Source organism: Bos taurus, chromosome 1 (assembly GCF_002263795.3).
Source record: "Bos taurus isolate L1 Dominette 01449 registration number 42190680 breed Hereford chromosome 1, ARS-UCD2.0, whole genome shotgun sequence".
NCBI classification, from domain to species: Eukaryota; Metazoa; Chordata; class Mammalia; order Artiodactyla; family Bovidae; genus Bos; species Bos taurus.
Window position 1 is genome coordinate 19320567 of NC_037328.1, and position 23733 is coordinate 19344299.

The window sequence follows — 23733 nt, forward strand, 5'->3', positions numbered from 1 at the left end:
GATCCCTGGGTGGGAAATATCTCCTGGGGAAGGAATGGCAACCCACTCCAGTATTCTTGCTTGGAGAATGCCATGGACAGAGGAGCCTGGCAGGTTACAGTCCATGGGGTCGAAAAGAGTCAGACGTGACTCAGTGGCTACACAACAAGGACTTTGTGCATCAGATCAGGAAATCAGGCGGAACTCAGATGGGTAATTCTTCTGCTCTCTGTGGCCTTGGCTGAGGTTGCTCAGGATCTATGCCTGGTGGATAGGTTGAATGGAGGGTCCAGTGTGTCTTCATGCACGTGTCTGGCACCCAGGCAGGGATGGCCTGGCGGGCTGGGCTCAGCTGGGGCCACTGGCCAGAGCACCTCTGCTGGCCTCTGCAGCACAGTGGTCTCAAGTAGTTGGACTTACATGGCTTAGTGCTCTTGGAGGAAGTTTTATAAAAAACCCACAAGATGGAACCTGCCAGGTTCTTAAGGGCTGGTTAGGCAACCGGTACAATATCATCTCTGCCATTTTCTCCTGGTCATTGCAATCACTGATATACACATTTTCAAGGTAAAGAGATATAGACAACCCACACCCACCCCTGCCCCACCTGCCCACCAATCTCTTCTTGGAAGAAGAGTCAAAGAACTCAAGAGTCATGTTTAACATGCCATATCTGGCCAGGTCCCCCCAAGGTAACACTTCCTGAAGCATCCACATCTACAGTTGTATGAGTCAACATAGGCTGCTGAGACCTAGAAAATAGTATAGGACATCTGCCAGAAAAAGAGGGAACGCTGAAAAAGAGGGAACACTGAAACCAATGCCAGGATTGAGATGTGTCAATGTGAAGAGAAAGAGGCTGCAGTGTGATCACTCCTCATTGGCTTATGACACTCATGCTGGAGACAGGAGCCCCTCTGAGGAGACAGGACAAGCAGAGCTGGGCATAGATGATTCAGACAGGTAAGTGGACAGCAGAGGATGAGCTGGCTGGATGGCATCACCGACTCGATGGACATGAGTTTGAGCAAGCTCCAGGAGTTGGGGATGGACAGGGAAGCCTGGCGTGCTGCATTCCAGGGGGTCGCAAAGAGTCAGACACGTCTGAGCACTGAACTGAACTGAAGTGTGATACTATGAAATGCCAATTATATTGTCCTCTGATCCCACTGGTGAGGAAACTGGGGTCACAATTCTTTTCAGGAAATGAGAGCTCTGAAAAATGGGAAGACTGTATAAAATAGGAGTTAACAATCTTCAATCTTTGTTGTTGTTTTTTCTTTTAATAATGAGAACTTTCCTACTTGGGAATTTTAGTATGCTCTTGGGAAACTTTAACAACTTTTACATACTTTTTCCCTTCTGTGTGTAGGAGATGTATGTAAGCCCCAGCCAGCCCCCCACTCACCCACCAAACTGCCCCTTAAGACCAGGTACTCATTCCCTATCTGCTGGGATTGTTGGTGGCTGAACCAAAGTTCTCAGCTGAGTTCCTCCCTAGGAAACACTCTGTTCTGAAAAGAGCCACCATATTCAATGGGCAGCCCCCATCTAACCACTGGTCCTTCTCATGAGCTGGCTGATACCTTCTTGATGGCTACATTACAGTTCAACCCTTCCTTCTGCAATCTTACCTCCTTTTCTTCATAAGAAATGAACTGAAGCACACTCCCCAGTTCAACTTGGGGCATGGCTCAAATGGTGAAGAATCTGCCTGCAATGCAGGAGACCTAGGTTTGATCCCTCGGTGGGGAAGATCCCCTGGAGAAGGGAACAGCTGCACACTCCAGTATTCTTGCCTGCTGAATTCCACGGACAGAGGAGCCTGGTGAGCTACAGTCCATGGGGTCATAAAGAGTCAGACACAACTAAATGATTTTCACTCTCCCCGATAAGTTTCCATACACAAAGCTCCATCTCAGAACTTATTCCCTGGGAAACTCAACCATAAATAGATTGCAATCGGCGCAGCAACAACTATGAAAGGAGGCTTTGTGTAATTTGGAAGCCCTGGGTGTGGCCAGGTGAGACAATCAACCATGCAGGGCACCTTCCAGTTACACTGCCCCCATCAGGAAAGCCTCAGAATGGCAACCACATAAGCAAGGGAAAGAGCTCTGAATGCTTCCTGGGGGTGAACCTTGTTCTCTAACCCACTCAGCTGCATGCTGGCAAGCCAGCTCTCTGGAAGGAAAACAACCCTGATTTCTAGCCTTTCCTGATGTCCATGTGTAAGTACTCCAACCCTGGGTGATTTCAAACCATGGACTGTTTAACAACTGGGCTCATCAAATTTCTAAATGTTTCACAATCAGCTCTAGGGGACCAGTAAGGGGCAACTCCAGCACATCACTGCATGTGAACAGACTGTCCTGTTCAAACCTGCTTGGATCAGCCATGAGCACCAAACTCACAGCAGATCCAGTATGGGCCTGTCAGTGGCCTAGGCTCGTGGTGGCATGAGAATCAGAAAAAGATCAGAGTGATTTAAGCAAAGCAGTCAGTTGCTCTCTGGGTGAATCTGAATGCAAAGGATATAGAGAATATGAGCAGCGGATGCCAGGGAGTAAAGCTAAGAAGGCAGCTTATAGGGGCACCACAGGGGCCAGGAAGTGGTGCTAACTATGAGCAAGCCTTTGATAGTGAGAGATAACCGATCAAAACCAAGCACAGAAACTGAAAGACACTCCAGGCGATGCATGATGCAAAGACAGGAAGAGTAGCTGAGCTGAGTTGCTTCAGTGTCAGACTCTCCTGTGACCCCATGGACTGTAGCCCGCCAGGCTCCTCTGTCCATGGGATTTCCCAGGCAAGAATACCAGAGTGGGTTGCCATGCCCTCCTCAAGGGAATCTTTCTAGTCCAGGGATCAAATCTGTGTCTCTTAAGTCTTCTGCAGTGGCAGGCAGGTTCTTTACCACTAGCACCACATGGGAAGCACATACATCTTGACAGTCAGCCCTGATAGTTGAAGTAATCAGAGAAAATCGCTGTTGCCTGCAAAAACAGTAGTTTATTAATCCCAGGTCACCATCTGAGCTGAACAGCCACAAGGCATAAACAAATTGAGACTGTGTGCAAAGGTTGTTGATATCATTGGAAGCAACCCAAAATAAAGACAGCGGAATCCCTGTGACAACAAGGGGAAGACAAAGACAAAGCCATTTTCTTCTGAGGGTCTAAATATCCATCTAGGCGGCATGATTAAGTCACTCCTTTGCCTGCTAGTGAAGGAAAAGACTGTGAGCAACTTGAGTACCATTCCTTATTATTCAACAACTATATAATGAGTGTCTATTCTCAGAGCCACACACTGAGTGGGACTCTGGAGATCAACGATAACAGAAACAGATGTATTCTCCACCGCAGAGCTGGTACTCTAGTGGAGGAGATAAATATTTGATCAAACGATGTCATAGAAAACTTAAAACCCAACTGTGCCAAGTAGAAAGAAGCAGAGACATGGGGTTCCATGAGATTCACAGTGGGGTTGAGGTGATTTTTTACTTAGTAGATCAAAGAAGTCTCTAAGAAGAGATCTGAACATGTGTTCAAGTGAGAGAGGAGGAAAGAGTATTGAAAACCAGGAACAACATGTACAAGAGCAGGTGCAAAAGGAACACAGCAACCAACACACCTTTGGATTCAAAGCAGGGTCTTGACCAGCATCACCTGGGAGCTGGTTAGAAATGCAGAATCAGAAATTTCACCCCAGTTCTACTTAATTAGAACCTGATTTTAACAAGATCTCCAAGCAATGTATACACATTTTAAAATCTGAGAGGCTGAAAGAAGACCAGTGTGGCTAGACCTAAGGAAAGGGGAGGCGGGGCATATTGTGAGCCCAGGCTAGACAGGCAGCGAGAGTCCAATGCTCAGAGTTTCATCAGCCCCGTTTAGAACTTTGGCTTTATTCTGAAAGTACTGGCAAGTCATGAAGTGTTTTAAGTATGCACACGACGGGGGGAGAGGCAGGAGGGACTCTAGCAGCAATATAGAAACTTTATTAGACAGGAGTGGAATTAAATGTGATTTACAACTGGAAGGTGACTACTATGATCCAAGTTGGAGAATGTGGAAGTTTGAGCTCCAGAAATGGAAGTAGAGTTGGGAAGAAGGGAATGGATCTGGAAAAATAGCAGGAAATAAAGTCAAGACATGATGATGGTTTAGATTTGGGAAGGAGGGTGGTGATAAACTATAGGATGCTTTCAGACTCACATAAATGATTTTCATGGTCTTTGTTGATTTTTACTGTCCTATTCACAGCACAAGGCTTCCCTGGTGGCTCAGTGGTTAAGAATTCACCTGCCAATGCAGGAGATGCGGGTTTGATCCCTAATCTGAGAAGATCCCCTGGAGAAGGAAATGGCCACCCACTCCAGTATTCTTGCCTGGAAAACCCCCACGAAGAGGGGAGCCTGGCAGGCTACAGTCCATGGAGTTGCAGAGCTGACTTAGTGACTGAACAACAATTCACATCACCAACAGCTATGCCTAATAACTGTTGCAGGTGCCTAGTATTTACTAAACAAAGGAATGATTGAAGTGAATGGAAAGTTTGAGGTATAGTTTTAGGGAGAAGAGTATGAGTTTAGCTTTAGAATTGTTGTTGAGGTCTGTTGTGGGTTGGCTTGTGTCCCTGCCAAAAGATACGTTGAAATCCTAACTTCGGGGCCTGTGAATGTTACCATACTTGAAAACGGTCTTTGCAGATGTAATGATGAGGTCATATTGGATTAGGGAGGGCCCTAAATTTAATGATTGGCGTCCACGGCAGGAGAGGGAGACACACAGATACACATGGGGGATCAATCATATGAAGATGGAGGTAGAAGATTGAACTGACGTGTCTGCAAGCTGTGAAAGCTGACGGCCAGCAACCACTAGAACTCAGAAGAGAGGGGCTTGGAACAGATTCTCCCTCCAAGCTTCCAGAAGGAATCAACCTGCTGAGAGCTTGACTTCAGGTTTCTAGCCTTCAGATCCACGAGGGAATACATGTCTGTTGCCTTAAGCCACGCAGTTTGTGACATTTTGTTATGGCAGGCCTAAGGAACTAACACAGGAGTGCTTTTCTAAATCCAAGAAGAAATCTTCATGTGGTTTGAAATTTGGATCTGAAACTGAGCAATTACCCTAATGAAGGCTCTTAGCTAGAGCGTGCAATTATTAAGATAAACACCTCTGATAATTCCCTTTTTAACCACTGTGGCCTAGGAAATATCAATACTCCACTTTGTTGAAAAGTACGGTCTATGAGGGACTTCCCTGGTGACTCAGATGGTAATGAATCTGCCTGCAATGCAGGGGACGTGGGCTCATACCCTAGGCTGGGAAGAGCCCCTGGAGGAGGGCATGGCAACCCACTCCAGTATTCTTGCTTGGAGAAACCCCAGCAGGCTACAGTCCATGGGGTCGCAAAGAGTCAGACCTCACTGAGCAAATAACACACACACACAGAGTCTATGAGATGCTAAGTAACCTTTTGGAAATCGGAGAATTTAAAAAAGATATAAAAGAAAAGGAAATGTTACAAAGAAAACAAGAAATGGTAGAGAGCATTGAGAAAGTTGTTTTATGGGAGTGCTCTGACTTCTGCTTCAAGGGACAGAAGATTTTCTTGGGTTTGAGTTTTGTGTGTTATCTAACTACATGGTTGCCCAACAGTCTCCTGGAGATTTTCTCTAGTTCAGTTATTACTTTTTAAGATGGGTTAGAGGAGATAACCTTTCTGGGCCTTTCCTATGATGTGAACACCATTATCAATTCCCTGTAAGATTCTAAAGGTCATTCTCATTTATCACAGGCCAGTCTACATCCCAGGTTTCAGAGATCAACTGTTGCAACAGGCTCATCCTCGATGCTGTGCTCTAACACTGCCTCCAGGGTAACTGGGCCTTGAGCCCAGAGAAGACTAACTGGCTGAGGACTTGGACTGCTCAGAAATGAAGATCTCATTGTTCAGTCTCCCTGGGTTTCTCTGGGTTTCTGTACATGATGGGTAGCCACTTTCTCCTCCAGTTCTGACCAAGAGCAGTTATCCTATTCTGGCCTTAAAGAGTGCTTGGCTTGAGCAGGATTATGAATTAATATGAGCCACTAAAGAGCAAGGAACAACAAAGATGGTTCACATCCAGATGGTTTTAAATGATTTGTGGTTTAAGAGCTCACATCTAGTTTGGTTGTCCAGGACTGGAAACTGTATCTTCATAGATAAAATGTATAGGTGGTGCTAAGGGCTTTAAGAGCATCCACCTAACGTGGCCAAACTCACTGAATGCAGCTATACCTGATAAGTAATTATTATATGAAACTCTTTCTAGAGCCCCCTGTTGGAATTCCTGGAACATACAGATCTGATGGCCAAATTAAAGAGGCCTCTCCTTTCTCCCTCTGGCCCTATTTCTACCTACCTGCTGAGCAAGCAGAAGCTGCTCACTCAGCTGAGCAGCAACATTTCCACAGATCTAAGCCAAATCAAACAGAAATCCCCAGAGCAAAACATGGGGATGGACTTGCATGGTAGACAGCTCCAGGTGGTCAGGAGAAATGGTCAAGGACTCTCTGGATAGACCTCTCTCTCCTGCTAAATTCTTACCTCTCTCCTGGGCTTCTCTCAACACCAACTGATTAAGTAAATTTCTGTGCCACATGGATCCTCTCTGCAGGCCCAGGCATGAACCAAAACCTCATTTTTCCTTTCCCTTGGGTAGGGCAAAGGAAGATGAATATTTCTAAAAAGAACTTTAACAACAACAAAAAGTAAAATAAATGAAGGTGCAGGGCTTCCCTGATGACTCACTGATAAGGAATCTGCCTGCCAATGCAGGAGACACGGGTTCGATCCTTGGTCCAGGAAGATCCCACATGGTAAGGAGCAACTAAGCCCATGCACCACAATACCGAGCCTGTGTTCTAGAGACTGGAGCCACAACTACTGAACCCACATGCCGCAGCTACTGAAGCCTGTGCACCCTGGAGCTTGTGCTCTGCAACAAGAGAAGCCACCGCAGTGAGAAGCCCACACAGCCACAGCTAGAGAGAAGCCCCTATTCCTCACAACTAGAGAAAAATCCATGTAGCAGCAAGCACCCAGCACAGCCAAAATTAAATAAATAAATAATTTTTAAAAAGAAAGTGCAGAAAGCAAGAGTAAATGTTCAAATTACATGTCATTGCCCAAGTAGCCCAAGGATCGGGGCACAGACTGATATGAATTCCTAGGAAGCAGCTGTGGCTCACTGCTCACTTGACTGGCATATGGCTCAGGTGGTGTCCTGGCCCGCTCCCTCCCTACCCCAGTGCCTGCTCCTGGACCCTGCTACCCACGGGTTGTCTCCTGTAAGCTCACTAATGCAAGACTTTCAAGCGGATGGGAGTGGGGAGAAGAGAGTCTTTAATAATTTGATGTCTTCTCTGATAAGAAGTATTAAGTGTCACCAAGCCAATTAAGGGAGTAAGTGAGACTTTGGGGAGTTGGAAGCCATCCTGGCAACTGGGCGACACTTTGACTTTCCTTCTTGTCCTCTTCATAGGGTTGGATTGCTGCAGTCAGTCTTCTTGTCTCTTTAGATCTGGAGTGGGAGGTAAAACGGAGGGAAAACCTCAAGCAGACTCACCCCAGGCGGTGAAAGTACGGGTCCCTGTCTTCCAGATAATGTAGATCCTTTTTTGGGAGAAGATGAAGTGGCCAGATTCTTTAGCCAGGAACAGTGGTTCTGTCTTTGAAAATTTTGCCTGGTGGCAGTTCCTCAGCTCAATCGGTCTGCACCGGGGAATAAATGTGAAGCTGTGAGAACTGAGGGCACGAAGATAACAAAAGTGTAGAAAGACAAATAGTTTTAGCTACTCCCCACCTACCTCCTGCACACAGTGTCCATCATGATTTAAGAGAAAAATAGCAGCAGAAGGGAGAGGGGGAGAATTAAGGCAGATAGAGGGGTGAGAAAAGAAGGAAGAGGAGGAAGAACAGAGGAAAGGGGAGAAGAAAGGATAAGAGAAGAAAGAGAGACAGAAGGGAGGGAGGGAGGGCTTCCTTGGTGGCTCAGTGGTAAAGAATCTGCCTGCTGACGCAGGAGACACAAGTTTGACCCCTGTGTCTGGGAAGATCCCACATGCTGCAGAGCGACTAAGCCCATGTGCTACAACTACTGTGCTTTAGAGCCAGCAAGCTGCAACCACTGAGCCTACCTGCCCTAGAGCGTGTGCTCCACAACAAGAGAAACCACTGCAATGGGAAGCCCACACACCACAGCTAGGATAGCCCCCGCTTGCAGCAACTAGAGAAAGCCCTCACACATCAACGAAGACCTAGCAAAGACATAAATAACTAAACAAAAATTATCTTAAAAAGAAGGAGGGAGGGAGGTAGATGAGGGTGAGGTGGTTGAAGAGAAACGTATTGAGACTTTATAATTCTAATTATAAAAGATTCTGAACCCCTATCAGGCTTCCCCAGATCTTGCATCTCCTGCTCTGCAGGAGAGGTCTCTAATGATCATCTCCCAGTGTAGCTTTCACCTGACCCGGTCCCATTGGCAGAGAAAAGAAATTACCTATCCACAGACTCTCTTCTGATGTGTCTCAGAATTAACTCAGTCTCCTAGGCCAGGGCCTGGTGACCAAGTAAGAGGAGTTGTACTCCATAGCTGCCTGCTGGCTAAGATTCTTTTGCTACTAAACAAACCCTGGATTGGGTATCATTTGTTTTCTACCAAATGTGGTTTTGTCTGACGCTCCTTGTTTCTGACAGATTGTTTTCCTAACACTCTAGCTCCTTCTTCTAAACCTGCCATTACCAACTCCAAAACAGAGAAACAGAGTCTATCTTTCCCCTATCCATAAAATGCTAATGTTAACTGTCTTACTGTCTTGGTTCTCAAAAATATAAAACAGAATCCTCAACAAAATTGTGTTGGGTTGGCCAAAAAGTTCATTTGGAATTTTCCATAATATCTTATGAACTTTTGGGACAACCCAATAATAAACCAAATTCAACAATTTATTAAAAGATTAAACACTATGACCAAGTGAGCTTCATTCCTGGGCTGCAAGGATGGTTCAACTTTGAAAATCAACAGATCTACTCTATAGCACAAGGAATTCTACTTGATACTCTGTAATGACCTATATGAGAATAGAATCTTTAAAAAACTGAATATATATATATATATATATATATATATATATATATATATGAGCTTCCCTGGTGGCTCAGATAGTAAAGAGCCTGTCTGTAATGTAGGAGACCTGGATTTGATCCCTGGGTCAGGAAGATCTCCTGGAGAAGGAAATGGCAACCTTCTCTAGTATTCTTGCCTGGAGAATTCCAAGGACAGAAGAGCCTGGAGAGCCCTAGTCCATGGGGTTGCAAAGAATCAGACATGACTGAGGGACTAACACTTCACTTCATATATACATACATACATATATGTGTGTGTGTGTGTGTGTGTGTGTATATATATCTGATTCACTTTGCTATATACCTGAAACTAACATAACATTGTAAATAAACTATATTCCAATAAAATGTTTTTAAAAAAGAAAATCAATGAATACATTAACAAAATAGAGAAGAAAAAAAAACACACACAATCATCTCAATTGATTCAGAAAAGGCATTTGACAAAATTCAACATCCTTTCACGATAAAAAAAAAAAAAAAAAAAAAAAACACTCAACAAGTGAGGAATGGGAGGACATTACCTCAAAATAATACAGGCCATATATGAAATACCCACATCTAACATCATACTCAATAGTGAAAAACCAGAAGATTTCCCTCTAAAACGAGGAACAAGGCAAGGATGCTCACTTTCACAACTTTTATTTAACACTGCACCGGAAGTCCTAGCCACAGCAATTAGGCAAAAGGAAAGAAGTAAAAGTCATCTCATTTGAAAAGGAAGAAGTAAAATCACCTGTTTGCAAATGACATGTTCTTATACATAGGAAGTCCTAAAGATTCTACAAAGAAAAACCTGTTAAAACTAATAAATGAATTCAGCAAAGTTGTAGGATACAAAATCAACACACAAAAATCAGTTGTGTTTTTATATATTAACAATGAACAATCTATAAAGGAAATTTTTAAAAATCAAATTTACAATAGCATCAAAACAATTAAATATTTTGGAATAAACTTAACCAAGGAAGTGAAAGACTTGTACACTTTAGACTATAAAACATTGCTGAAAGAAATAAAGAAGATACAAATGAGTGGAAATGCATTCCATGTTCATTGATTGGAAGACTTAATATTTTTTAAATGTCCATACTATCCAAAGTGATCTATAATTTAATGAAATCCCTATCAAAATCCCAATGGCATCTTTTATATAAATAGAAAAAAATGCAAAATTTATTTGGAACCTCAAATGACTCCAAACAGCTAAACAATCCTGAGAAAGAACAAATTCTGAGGCCCCAGCATTTCCTGATTTCAAAACATATTACAAGTCAAAACAGTATGGTGTGTGTACGCATGCTCAGTCACTTCAGTTGTGTTCAACTCTGTGCAACCCTATGGACTGTAGCCCGCCAGGCTCCTCTAGCCATGGGATTCTCCAGGCAAGTAAACTGGAGTGGGTTGCCATGCTCTCCTTCAGGGGGTCTTCCTGACCTAGGGATTGAATCCGTATCTCTTATATCTCCTGCATTGACAGGTGGGTTCTTTAGCACTAGCACTAACTGGGAAGCCCAAGCAGTAAGTTACTGACATTAAAATAAATGTATTCACCAATGAACAGAATACAGAACCCAGAAATAAATCCTCATGTGTAAGGTCAAATGATCTTCAACAAGGGCCCCGAATCTACACAGCAGAGAAAGGGTAGTCATGGTACTGAAAATACTGGATATCTATCTGCAAAAGAATGAATTTGGATCTTTACCTTAAACATAGACAAAAATAAACTCTAAATGGATTATGGACCTAAACATAAGACTTGAAATTTTAAAATTACTAAAAGAAAACATAGAGAAAATTTTCATGATATCGGATTGGGCAATTATTTCTTGAATATGACAGCAAAAGCACAGGCAGCAAAACCAAAAATATACAAATGGAAGTACATCAAACTTAAAAACTTCTGTACAGCAAAGGAAACAATCAACAGAGTGAAAAGGCAACCTACAGATGGGAGAAAATATTTGCAAACCATATATTTGACAACCATAATATATAAAAAGGTACTCTAACAAAACAACAACAAAATAAACAACCTGATTTTTTAAATGAGCAAAGAACTTGAATAGGTATTTCTCAAAGAAGATAAATTGCCAAAAGCATATGAAAAAATACTCAAGGTCACTGATTGGCATATAAATAATCATAGAAATGCAAGTCACAATGAGATATCACCTCATACCTACCCACTTAAAAAAAAATAGAGAAAGAAAGAAAAAAACAAGCAAGGGTGTGGAGAAATTGGAACCTCTGAACACGGGGTTGGTGGAAATGTAAAGTGGTGTAACTACTGTGGAAAACAGTATGGAGTTTCCTCAAAAAACTAAAAATAGAATTACCATATGATCCAGCAATCCCACCTCTTGTTATATACCCAACAGGATCACAAAGAGGTATTTGCAAACCCATGTTCCTTGCAGCATTAAACACAATGGCCACAAAGTAGCAGCAACCTAAATGTCCACAAACAAATGAAAGGATAAAGAAAAAATATGTATATACACACATACAATGGCATGCTAGTCTTAAAAAAGAAGGAAATCTTGTGATACACAGCACGGATGAAACCTGAGGACACTATGCTAAGTGAAATAAGTTAATCACAAAAAAAGACAATACTGCATGATTTCATTTATGTGAGATACCTCATATAGTCAGACTTGAAACAGAAAATAGAATGTGGTCACCAGGAGGTGAGCGAAGAGGGAAATGAATACTTGTTCAATAGGTAGAGTTTTAGTTTTGCAAGATGAAATAGTTCCAGAGATCTATTGTATGGTAATATGCACATAGTTAATTACTACAGTATTATACACTAAAAAATGGCTAAGATAGTGATTTTACCTTATGTTCTTCACCACAATTTAAAAAAATTGGAAACAACCCAAGTGTCCAATAACAAATGAATGGATAAACAAATTGTGATATATATTTATACAAGGGATTCAACCATAAAAAGGAATGGAGTATAGGCTACCACCTGGGTGAAACTTGAAAACATTATGGTAAGTGAAAGAAGCTGGATAAAAAAAGTAACATATTGTATGATTCTATTTATAGAATCTATGCAGGATAGGTTAATTCATAGAGACAGAAAGCAAATGAGTGGTTGCTAAGGGATAGGAGAAAGGGGAGAATGGAAAATAACTGCTTAGTGGATAAGTGGGTTTTTTGAGGATGTAGAAAATATTTTAGAACTAGTTATAGGTTGTGGCTGCACAATACTGTGAATATACTAAATGTCATTTAATTATTTGCTATAAAACAGTGAATTTTATGTTATGTGAATTTCACTTCGAAAAATTAAAGCATTGAATATTATGTTTAACATGAAATATACATATATTTTGGGCTTCCCAGGAGGCACTAGTGGTAAAGAACCCACCTGCCAATGCAGGAGCTGTAAGAGATGCAGGTTTGATCCCCTGGAGGAGAAAATGGCACCCCACTCCAGTATTCTTGCCTGGAGAATCCCGTGGACAGAGGAGCCTGGTAGGGTACAGTCCATAGGGTCATACAGAGACAGACACGACTGAAGCAACTTAGCACACACATACATACATTTTATGTTGTTGTTCAGTCCCTAAGTAGTGTCCAGCTGTTTGTGACCCCATGGTAACACTCCAGAGTCCTCTGTCCTCCACCATCTCCCAGAATTTGCTCAAATTCATGTTCATTGAGTCAGTGACAATATCTGAACATCTCATCCCCTTCCGCCCTCTTCTTGTTTTGTCTTCAGTCTTTCCCAGCATCAGGGTCTTTTCCAATGAGTCAACTCTTGGCGTAAAGAGGACAAAGTATTGGAGTTTCAGCTTCAGCAATAGTCCTTTCAGTGATTATTCAGGGTTGATTTCCTTTAGGATTGACTGGCTTGATTTCCTTTTAGTCCAAGGAACTCTCAAGAGTCTTCTCTAGCAACACAACTCAAAATCATCAATGGGCCTCCCTGGTGGCTCAGACAGTAAAGAATCTGCCTGCAACACAGGAGACTCGGGTTCAGTCCCTGGGTTGGGAAGATCCCCTGGAGAAGGAAATGGCAACCCACTCTAGTATTCTTGCCTGGAGAATTCTATGAACAGAGGAGCCTGGGGGGGCTACAGTCCATGGGTAGCAAAGTTGGACAGGGCTGAGGGGCTGCTTTCACTTTCAACCTTCTATATGGTCCAGCTCTCACGTCTGTACATGACTACAGGAAAAGCCACAGCTTTGGCCGGACAGACCTTTGTCGGCAAGGTGGTGTCTCTGCTTTTTTAATATACTGTCTAGGTTTGTCATGGCTTTTCTTCCAAGGAGCAAGAGTTTGAATTTCATGGCTGCTGTCACTGTCCACAGTGATTTTGGAACCCAAGAAAATAAAATCTGTCACTGTTTCCACTTTTTCCCCTTCTATTTGCCATCAAGCAATGGGACTAGATGCCATGATCTTAGTTTTATCTGTGTGTGTGTGTGTGTGTATATATATATATATATATATATATATTTACAAATATATATATATTTGTGTGTGTATGTGTGTATATGTGCTCACATGTATGTACTCTCATTCATATGTAGAACTAACTCTTGGATCAGCAACCTCTTACTATCTAACTAGATTAAATAAGATAACTGGGATCACCCAGGATAACTCTTTCAATTTTAAATCTCATCACCTTGCATGCAATCAAACTTTTACCTCATTTCATACTAAGAGAATGAGGTATCCACTTCATTTGAAGATAACTCCTCAAATCCCTCCATTCTTTCTTCTAAGCCCTCACTCTTTCAACTTTTCCTTTTCTCTGAAATATGCAATCCCTTCCCCTCTATTCTTTTCTCTTCTTTAGCCTATAAATAGTCCCAAGACTCTTCCACCATAAAAAAAAATTTTTACTAACCTCCTACTGCTCCCTATAATTTGCCACCTTCTATTCTCTGCCAAGTTTCTCAAAGAGCAGTCAGCATTCACTTTTTGCTGCAATTTGCCTCCCCGGGATCAACGACTCCATAACATCAACTCTAATGAATATTTAAGTCTTTAAAAATGACTCCTTTGATTTCTTTCCATTTTTCCTTTGTTGATACTATCTCCATCTACTCTTTTTCTTTTTTTTTTTTTTAAAGTGAAAGCAGATTTATCTAGAAAGATGCACACTCCATAGAGTGTGGGCTGTCACAGAAGGCGAAAGAGGCGGCCTGTCTTCATCTTCTCTTAAAATATTCTTGTTCCCAAGGGCCCATTTCCAGCCTACTCATGCTGCACACCCATGTGTAATTTCAATCACTCTTGTGGTTTTAACAACCATCTATATATATGAAGATGATGAATTTCTCATCTACACCTTTGACTGAGACTTCTCTCAAAGCTTCAGAAACATGCACTCAATATCTTACTCACCATTTCCACTTGGACATCCTACGGAAACCTCAGACTGAGCATGTCTAAAGTAACACATCAACTCTCACAGTGCTTTCTCCTTCTATAGCACCAACAGCCACCCAATTGGCTAAGCCAAAAATCTGAAATTTGCCTTTGAACCTTTAAAATTCCTCATTCCACTCTCTTCTTTAGATGTATGCTATAAATTAGCCCAGCTCTGCTAATTACACCTCATATTTCTCAGAATTGTAGATTAGACGGTGAGATCATGTCACTCCCTGTTCAAAATTCTCTAATGGCTTTTCACTGCACTTGGCATAAAATGGAAATTCCAAGACCCACATGATCTTGGCCCCTCTGTTACTGGGCTGTTGCCACATTGCCTCTCTTTGTGTTCTTCAAATACTCGAGTTCATTCATATCTCCAGGTTGTGTCATTTGAGGTTTCCTCTTCCTGGAAATGTTTCCTGCCATCTCTCTACGTGACTCGCTCTTCTCTTATATGTACTCAACACAAAAGCCATCTCTGAGCACTCTAATCATGCTCTACTACCATCACTGCCCCCCTCTGCCCCACCCACAATAAGCAGACCCTTGCAGACACACCATCACTTTTATTATCTTCACGGCACTCATCACTGTTTGAATCATCTGATTTGTGAATTTCCTTATTGTCTCTTTACTACAGACTAAGCAGAGACATTACTTTGCCAACAAAAGTCTGTCTAGTCAAGGCTATGGTTTTTCCTGTGGTCATGTATGGATGTGAGAGTTGGACTGTGAAGAAAGCTGAGCACCAAAGAATTGATGCTTTTGAACTGTGGTGCTGGAGAAGACTCTTGAGAGTCCCTTGGACGACAAGGAGACCCAACCAGTCCATTCTGAAGGAGATCAGCCCTGGGATTTCTTTGGAAGGAATGATGCTGAAGCTGAAACTCCAGTACTTTGGCCACCTCATGTGAAGAGTTGACTCACTGGAAAAGACTCTGATGCTGGGAGGGATTGGGGGCAGGAGGAGAAGGGGACAACAGAGGATGAGATGGCTGGATGGCATCACTGACTCGATGGACGTGAGTCTGGGTGAATTCCGGGAGTCCACTCCCGGGATGGACAGGGAGGCCTGGCGTGCTGTGATTCGTGGGGTCGCAAAGAGTCAGACACGACTGAGCGACTGAACTGAACTGAACTGAAGCACTTATCATTTTGGAAATATTATGTTTAACTTGTTTTGGGCCCACCTCCCTTACTAAAATTTAAATATTATAAGAGCTGAGATCTTGTGTGTGTGTGTGTGTGTGTGTGTGTGTGTATATATATATATATATATATATATTACTATATATATTACTATATAGCCAACTCCAGTTTCCCTTCTGACAGGTCATGAATTCCTCTCTCACCCTCCAGGCCCAATACTGCTGATAAACCAGCAAGCTTTATGCCTGGTCCTGACTGAAATACGGTAAAGAGAGAAAAAACCAAAAAACTCTCTCCGTGCAGCTTCTGAGAAAAATCTGAAGCACCTAGTTTCTGAGTGGTGCTAAAAGTATCTTGGCCCTCCCAAGGGTGGCACCATGGGCACATAAATGCTCCGTGATTCAACATTTGCTGGGCACCTTCTATGTGCCTCATGCTATATTAAGTGTTGTGTGGGTTACCCTGGTGAATTGAGCACTATCTCTGCCTCCAGGAGCTCGTACTTTTATCAAGGAAGACACACAAACAACTGTAACAGATTATCTGAGACAATTCTGATTGTTGGATCACGTGTCCTGGTTTTTGATTCAGAATATCTTGATCTTGTAACCCAAAACGGAACATAATAAATACTTGTCAACAGTATTTGCTCTTTTGGGAGCATAAAAGAAGCAACTAACTCTGCTGGTAGAATCAGGGGAAATTTCACAACAGATCAGTTAGTTGAATCTTGATGTAACTATGGGATTTTTCTAACTGGAGAAGATGGACAATAGCATTCAAAGCATAGGGAAAAATTTGAGCAAATGTTCAGGAGTGTGATCAAGTAGTAGAGAAGAGAGAGGGAGAAAAAAAAAACCCACTAAAGTGAATACTGCAGAATGATGAGAGCTTGGTAGTTGAGAGCATTGTATGTCATGGTGAGGAATGTTCATTCCCCACCCCCACCACCAATTCACTGGTTCCCCTCACCTAAGCTATACTGGCTATGTCAGAATTACCTGCAAAACTTGTTTAAAATCTATATTCTTGGGAGTCATACCTGGATAATCTGATTCAGACCACTTGGAACTCAGACCATCTGGACTGTTTCTGAGAAACTCAGACAATGAGCTCAGGTTGGGAACCTTGAGGTGGAGACTAGAGGAAACCCTTCTTAGTCTTGCTCCACAGGCCATTACCAAGATCTAAAACTGGTTGGTTCAGCTTTGGAGAGTTCCCCAGAAGGACAGGAAGCAGATTGGTTACCGCATATCCAATGAGAGTGGACTCTGTCTAGCCCTTCTGCTCTGCCCATCACCCCGTGGGCCTGGGCACTTGATGTCCACTGGGCCTCTGGCCCAGGTCCAGGGGCTCGCTTTGTCTCGATGTCCTCATCTGCGATCCAGTTTTCCTCTAGACTTGTAGCTTCTGTAAGAGCCCTGAGTTACTTGGTTGGGGTAACTGCCTCATGTTTGCACTTCCTGCCTTGTAGGGCTGGACATTAGTGAAGGTCTGACTCCACAGCAAAGAGAATCTCAGACACTTGTCCTGGCCAGACTCATCAAAGTTTTGTTGGCAAATGAAGGTTTCAACAGGATGACATAACTGGGTCTATATTTTAGGAAGATGGATTACAAAAAATAGGGGGAAACATTTAGAAGACTGAAGTAGTAGTTTAATGGGAGACAGTGAAGAACTGTGCAAATAACGGCTGAGAAAATGAAGACAGGGGACTGAGAACTTGGTCACAGATTAGAGGCAGAGAGAATAAAAGCAGAGATGATGTCAAGGTTTTTAGTTTCATAAAACCATGCTTTTGCTGCATTAGCAATTTGCTTCTAAATCACTTGTTACCTACTTTTTAATCTTACTCAAAGTTTTCCTTGCATGGGGAAGCACCATTATTAAATGATGTCACAGTTTGTTGCAGCCCATTTATTTAAAAAAAAAAAAAAACAACAACACTGAAACTACTGCCGTTTTGAAAGCCTTCCTACTGGTTGGAACTAATTTTCTCCACCACAAATATCAAAAGTGCCTGGAAATGTATAAAGCGATCATTTTCAGCCCCCAGAAGCAATGCTATTATTCTGAACCCAAAGTAATCCACTTGAGATGTTATTTTAGAAAAATTTAAAAAGCATCAATAGTTTATCATAGAGAGGAAGCTCTGCATTCAAAACTGCTAATCTGAAAATTTTTTTAAATTAGTGGCAGGCTACTCATCTTTTTGTTTCCTTTTTTTTTTCACATGAGTATTTCAGCTTTACTTAACAATTTTACTTCTGACTAATTTGAACATATGTGCATTGCTTTAGTGTTCGGCTTGGAGAGAATTTTTCTGGTAAAAATAATTCAAAATCAAGTTTTGTTTTTGGAATGTTTATTTCTCATGAGATTCTGAGAGATATGCGTAGATTCAAAGGGATAACTTAATATTTAGATTTACTCTTGGGCTTTAAAGGTGTCATTCAACATTAGAGCAATTGTGTTAAAATAACACTTTAATATTCAAAGGGGCTTCCCTGGTGGCTCAGACGGTAAAGAATCTGCCGGCAATTCAGGAGACCTAGTTTTGACCCCTGGGTTGGGAAGATCCCCTGGAGAAGGGAATGACTACCCACTCCAGTATTCTTGGCTGGAGAATCCTATGGACAGAGGAGCCTGGCAGGCTACAATCCAAAGAGTGATACCGAGCCGGACACAACTGAGCGACTGACAATCAATATTGAAATGCTGTCCAGTCGCCATATCGTGATTCCTTGAAAGATGATAGCGGCCTCCTTTCCTCTGCTTGAAGTTGCCAAGTTAGAACCAATTGTGAAGTTTTGCAATAAACCTGCCCATGTAGGACTCTTCGTTCTTAATTTGGCTAGTGCCCAGCTCTAAATCAGAATACGGTAAAACTCTCAAGTTTTATGTGTGAAAAAACCGAACTCAAATGCTGAGTCCACAAACTCCCACAATGCAGATATGCCTCCCTGGCTTGTAGCCACAACCACTGGAGAAGCCGCCATGGACCTGCATGCTCAATCATTAACTCTTCCTCCAACCAGAACTTTATTCTTTCCTGGCTTTCTTCTTTCAACCAAATAATGGAGCAATTTGCAAAACTCCACTTCTGTTCCACAAATACCTTCCTACCATGGAGTGAGCTTTAATAACACACACTGTAGAAATTATTTCCCTCCTTGATGAGTTCATCTTGACCTTCGGCGTTCAGGAAGGAGAAACAACCCCTCTTCCCAAGGAGCAGATGAATAATTGCTTTCAAGTAAGAAGAATGCTCCCGGGCAGGAGGAAGGGAGTTGCCAGCTCCTTCCTTGGTATCACGTTCCCTGCCAAGTAACAGTTGGTAGGCTGCCCCGTGATTTTCCACATTCCAGATTCAGTGAGGGTGACGCCCTTCTTCATTAAGATAAACCAGAGAAAAGAGCAGCAGGTGTGGTATAATTCGCTGAGCCTGGACTCCAGACAAAGAAGCAAAAATCCCCTACACCTGCATGTAAGGACAAAGCTTTACCGTAGCAGGAATTTGAGATTGAAAGCCAAGTTTGGAATTGCCTTAAGTCAAGTTGCAAAGAAAATCAGCACAGGCTAGGACTTGACCGGGTATCTCAGGACTTGACAGCTCCCTTCTTTGGCTTCTTCCCAGCTGAAGCTTAAGAGTAGAGATGGTGTGACCTGAACCCAGAGTTCTCAGGAAATTCAAGAAGTGGAGATCCTGTGGAGCAAGACTAAACCTTAGGTATCTTCTTCAAAATGCTTTCGCTTTCAGTAAGCTTCTGTTTGCGGGTGAGTGGAACAAATCCAGTTACTTTGTTCCCTTGAAGAATGGGGACAGGATATGGAAAAGAGCCAACAGCCACATCCTGACAAGAAAGAAGGCAAAGTCACTCAGTCGTGTCCCAGTCTTTGCGACCCCATGGACTGTCCTCTGTCCATGGGGATTTCCCAGGCAAGAATACTGGAGTGGGTTGTCATTTCCTTCTCCAGGGAATCTTCCCAACCCAGGGATCAAACCCGTATCTCCCGCATTGCGGGCAGACGCATTACCATCTGAGCCACCAGGGAAGCCCACATCCTGGCATCCTGACATCCTGACAAGAGCCGCATCAGACTTTCAGGCCTTCCAGCAGGAGCAAACTTTGGCTCCACGTTACAGGTCTGGTAACTGAAGCTTGGAAATGTTCCATCACTAGCTCAAGGTCAAATGACTAATAACGGGCAGGGCCTGAATCTGTTGTTGTTGGCTGTGCTGGGTCTTTGTTGTGATGCCCAGGCTGCTCTACTTGTGGTGTGGGCTTAGTTGCCCCAGGACAGCATATGGGAATCTTTGTTTGCCCATCAGGCGTCAACCATGCATTGGAAGGTGGATTCTTTTTTTTTTTTTAAGGTTTACTTTACTTATTTATATATTTATTTTATTTTTTGACTGCGCTGGGTCTTCACTGCTGTGCATGGGCTTTCTCTAGTTGTGGCAAGCAGGGGCTACTCCTCGTTGCAGTGTGCAGGCCTCTCATTACAATGGGTTCTCTTGTTGCAGGCGCATGGGCTTCAGTAGGTATGGTTCCCAGGCTCAAGAGCACGGGCTCAATAGCTGTGGCACATGTGCTTAGCTGCTCCGTGGCACGTGAGATCTTCCCGGATCAGGAATCAAACCCATGTCTCCTTCATCGGCAGCATGGATTCTTTACTACTGAACCACCAGGGGAGCCCCTGGAAGGTAGATTCTTCACCACTGGACCACCAGGGAAGTCCCCAGAGCCTGAATTTGAACCCAGCATGGCCACACTTACGACCCAGGGTTTGTTCTTTGTCCTCGTGATTCCCAAATGCCGGTCGCTGGACTTAAGCTAGCCCAACCATTCAGAAGACCCACCTGGGCAGCATTGTCAAAATGCCTAGACCACATACAGGCTCTAGAAAATCTAATTCAATAGATCTGGAATGAGACCTGGGAAACTGTGTTCTTGAAGTTTTACCTTGACATTCTTTTGCAGCCAGACTTGGGAACCAGTGCAGTGTATATTTTTCTAAGCCTTTTTTCCAGCAGTTAATCGATTTTGTGCAAATCTTAGCTCATCTCCCAAATCAAAGTATAATACATCCATCACTCATAGGGAATGTATCTGATGTTTCTTTGAACTGTGAAGTATATTTTCAAAGTATTTATAATTCTATGCTCCACTGGAAGATGTCCTTGAGCTCTATTACATGCTTCCTTATGTTCAAAGAATGAGGGTGCATCCTTGGGACGAATGTGTAACCTACAATTGGCTTGCTGCAAAACTCAGTCATTTCCTGCAGGGTTCAAGATTTTCCTTACTTCTGAGTGGCTGAGAATACAGGGCTACCGGTGCTCAGGACCAACTTCCCACCTCTTAAGACACTTCTGATTTACTGTACCTTCAGGGCTTTCTTTGTGTTAGACACGGGCTGCGCATCTGTTTCACCAATTTTCTACAGTGCACTTTTTCCTAAAGACCATTTTAATTTCAAATTCCTGCTAAAGACCCTGATGAGCCCCTCCTGAGACCTGAGGAGAAGCTTTTTATATCCTTATGCCTTTCAGCTGAGGTTCTTTGTGCCCCTAGATCCAGGTCTCCAAAGCTTATTTCTCCTTACTCACCCTTTTCTGTGAAAGAGTCCACAGCTAGACTGAAGGAGGATTTAGAAAACTGTGATCTAGTGGCCACATCTAGCCTGGCACTTGTTTTTGTAAATAGCTTATTACTGGAACACAACCAGACCCATTCATCTGCTTGTCTGAGGTTGCTTTCATGCTGCCGTGGCAAAACTGGGTAGCCAGAGACCACATGCCCTGCACAGCCAGGAGCATTTAGTTTCTGGCCCTTTACAGAAAAAGTTTGTGGATCCATGGACAAAAGGAATATTTCTAGTGAAAACATTTATAAATTTTCCTGCAACAGAGAAATACCACATATACTTCTAGGATCACTCAAAAACACATATGGTATGAGGATTTTGTCCTTTGCCTATTTTTCTTTATTTTTAATCCTTTTTTTACAGCATAATAGTCATGTCTGATTCTTTGCAGCTCAATGGACTACAGCACACCAGTCTTCCCTATCCTTCACTATCTCCTGGAGCTTGCTCAAACTCATGTTCATTGAGTCGGTGATGCCACCCAACCACCTCATCCTCTGTCACCCTCTTCTCCTCCTGCCCTCAGTAATATATGTATTCTTTTTTTAAAAAAAATCACATGTTCAGATTATTAATGAGGCAAAATTAGGGTGTAAAAATGATGGATAGTCTTTTCAATAAAAGCCATTTTTTAATATATGATGAGTCACCTATTTATATATGTAAGGGGAAGTACTGTGGAGAAGATTATTTGAATCTCTGTTCATTTGTCATTAATTCTCTCCTCTTAACCTTTCCCCCATCTGCTAAAATGAACCCCAATTTCACCAATTTGTAAAGTGTATTTCTGATAACAAAATGAATCAATATTTTCTTTTAATATCCCCTAAGCCATCTTGATAATTAGTGATGGTACAAAGTATATATCTAATAAAATATCAACCCAGGAAAGTAAATCTTAGAAAAAAGTCTCATTGCTTTCTACAAAAATAAGAAATAACACGCTTTTTAAAATCTCATTATTCTTTTCAAATATTACAAAAGTCACTAAAGAAAATCTTCAAGATTTTATATTTAATGATTGTCAAAATGCAACTGACTTGTACCTGAAATCTGGACCTTTTCTTTAATTATGCTCACTTTTCCTGCCAAGTTATTGACATTTAAAAGTACCAGTACGCCCTCTTGTGGCACATTGCAGTTACTGTTCTTTTCTACTACTAATTTAGCAAGCAGTTCGTTGTGTGCCTGTGTTAGTCATTTAGTCCTGTCTGATGCTTTGCGACACCATGGACTGCAGTCCACAAAGCTCCTCTGTCCATGGAATTCTCCAGGCAAGAATACTGGAGTGGGTAGCCACTCCCTTCTCCACGGGATCTTCCCGACCTAGGAAATGAACCGGGGTCTCCTGCACTGCAGGCAGATTCTTTACCAACTGAGCTACCAGGGAAGTACTGGTGGGACCAGCTCCCTGTAATGTCTCCCCTGGACTGCTTGGGATTCTTTTGTTTTTTAATATACAAGCCCATCACTTACTAGTTTAACTGGGATCCCTTGAGCAAACTACTCTAATAGTCTCAGCCTTAACGTCTTACCTGTAAAATGGAGAGACTAACTGTCACTTTCATATAGCTGTCATGAGGATTGAATACAAGAATGAATGTTAAGGTGCCTAGTTCCGGCCGGCAGCAGAAGAGACTAACATGTGTTACAACCAGTACTTATGAGGTTTTCAAACATACCCTAACACTGTGATTTCTTAATATTCCCCCCTCTCCTTTTGCCACCCCTACTTTTCAAGTGTATTCTTAATCTGCTTTCTTAAATTTTTTTTTTGTTCATATTTGCTTTTGCTTTCTGTGTGGAAATGGAAAAGCTAGCCGTAAAAGTGTGGGCTCTTGTTTCTGAAGCCTGGATTTCAATTGACTTCTTACTCCTCTAACACAAGAAGACTGCCTTTTAGGGCCAGTACCTAGAAATGTAAATAGTGGAATATTTCTGTGTTACATGGCTATGAATCCCTGGACACCCTTTTTATTGAAGAACTGAGAGAGACCTTCTGATGATTAAAAAGTTTGAAGAGCAATACAAGGAAGTACTTGTGTGTAAGTTTGTGTGTGTGTGTGTGTGCATGCACGCGTGTGCGTTCAGTCAGGTCTGACTCTTTGCGACGGCATAGCCTGCCAGGCTCCTCTGGCCATTGGATTTCCTAGGCAAGAATACTGGAGTGGGTTGCCATTTCCTCCTCCAGTGGATCTTCCCAACCCAGGGATCAAACCCATGTCTCCTGCATCTCCTGCTTGGCAGGTGGATTCTTTACCACTGGTGCCACCTGAGAAGCCTGAGGAAGTACTTACTGTTTTGTTCTTTCAGTGGTCAGATGATTCTTAGGCATTGACCTAGAAGCTTCTGATGCA

At 42.5% G+C, this 23733-nt stretch overlaps 1 long non-coding RNA gene across 1 annotated transcript in view; it reads right to left on the reverse strand.

Annotated features, from left to right (window-relative positions):
- Window positions 1-1436: 1436 nt before the first annotated feature.
- LOC112447286 (uncharacterized) overlaps window positions 1437-23733 on the reverse strand; it is a 95307-nt gene continuing 73010 nt past the window's right edge. The window contains exon 3 of the long non-coding RNA XR_009494772.1: window positions 1437-7746. This is a non-coding gene — a long non-coding RNA (uncharacterized lncRNA). The remainder of the gene's footprint in view (window positions 7747-23733) is intronic.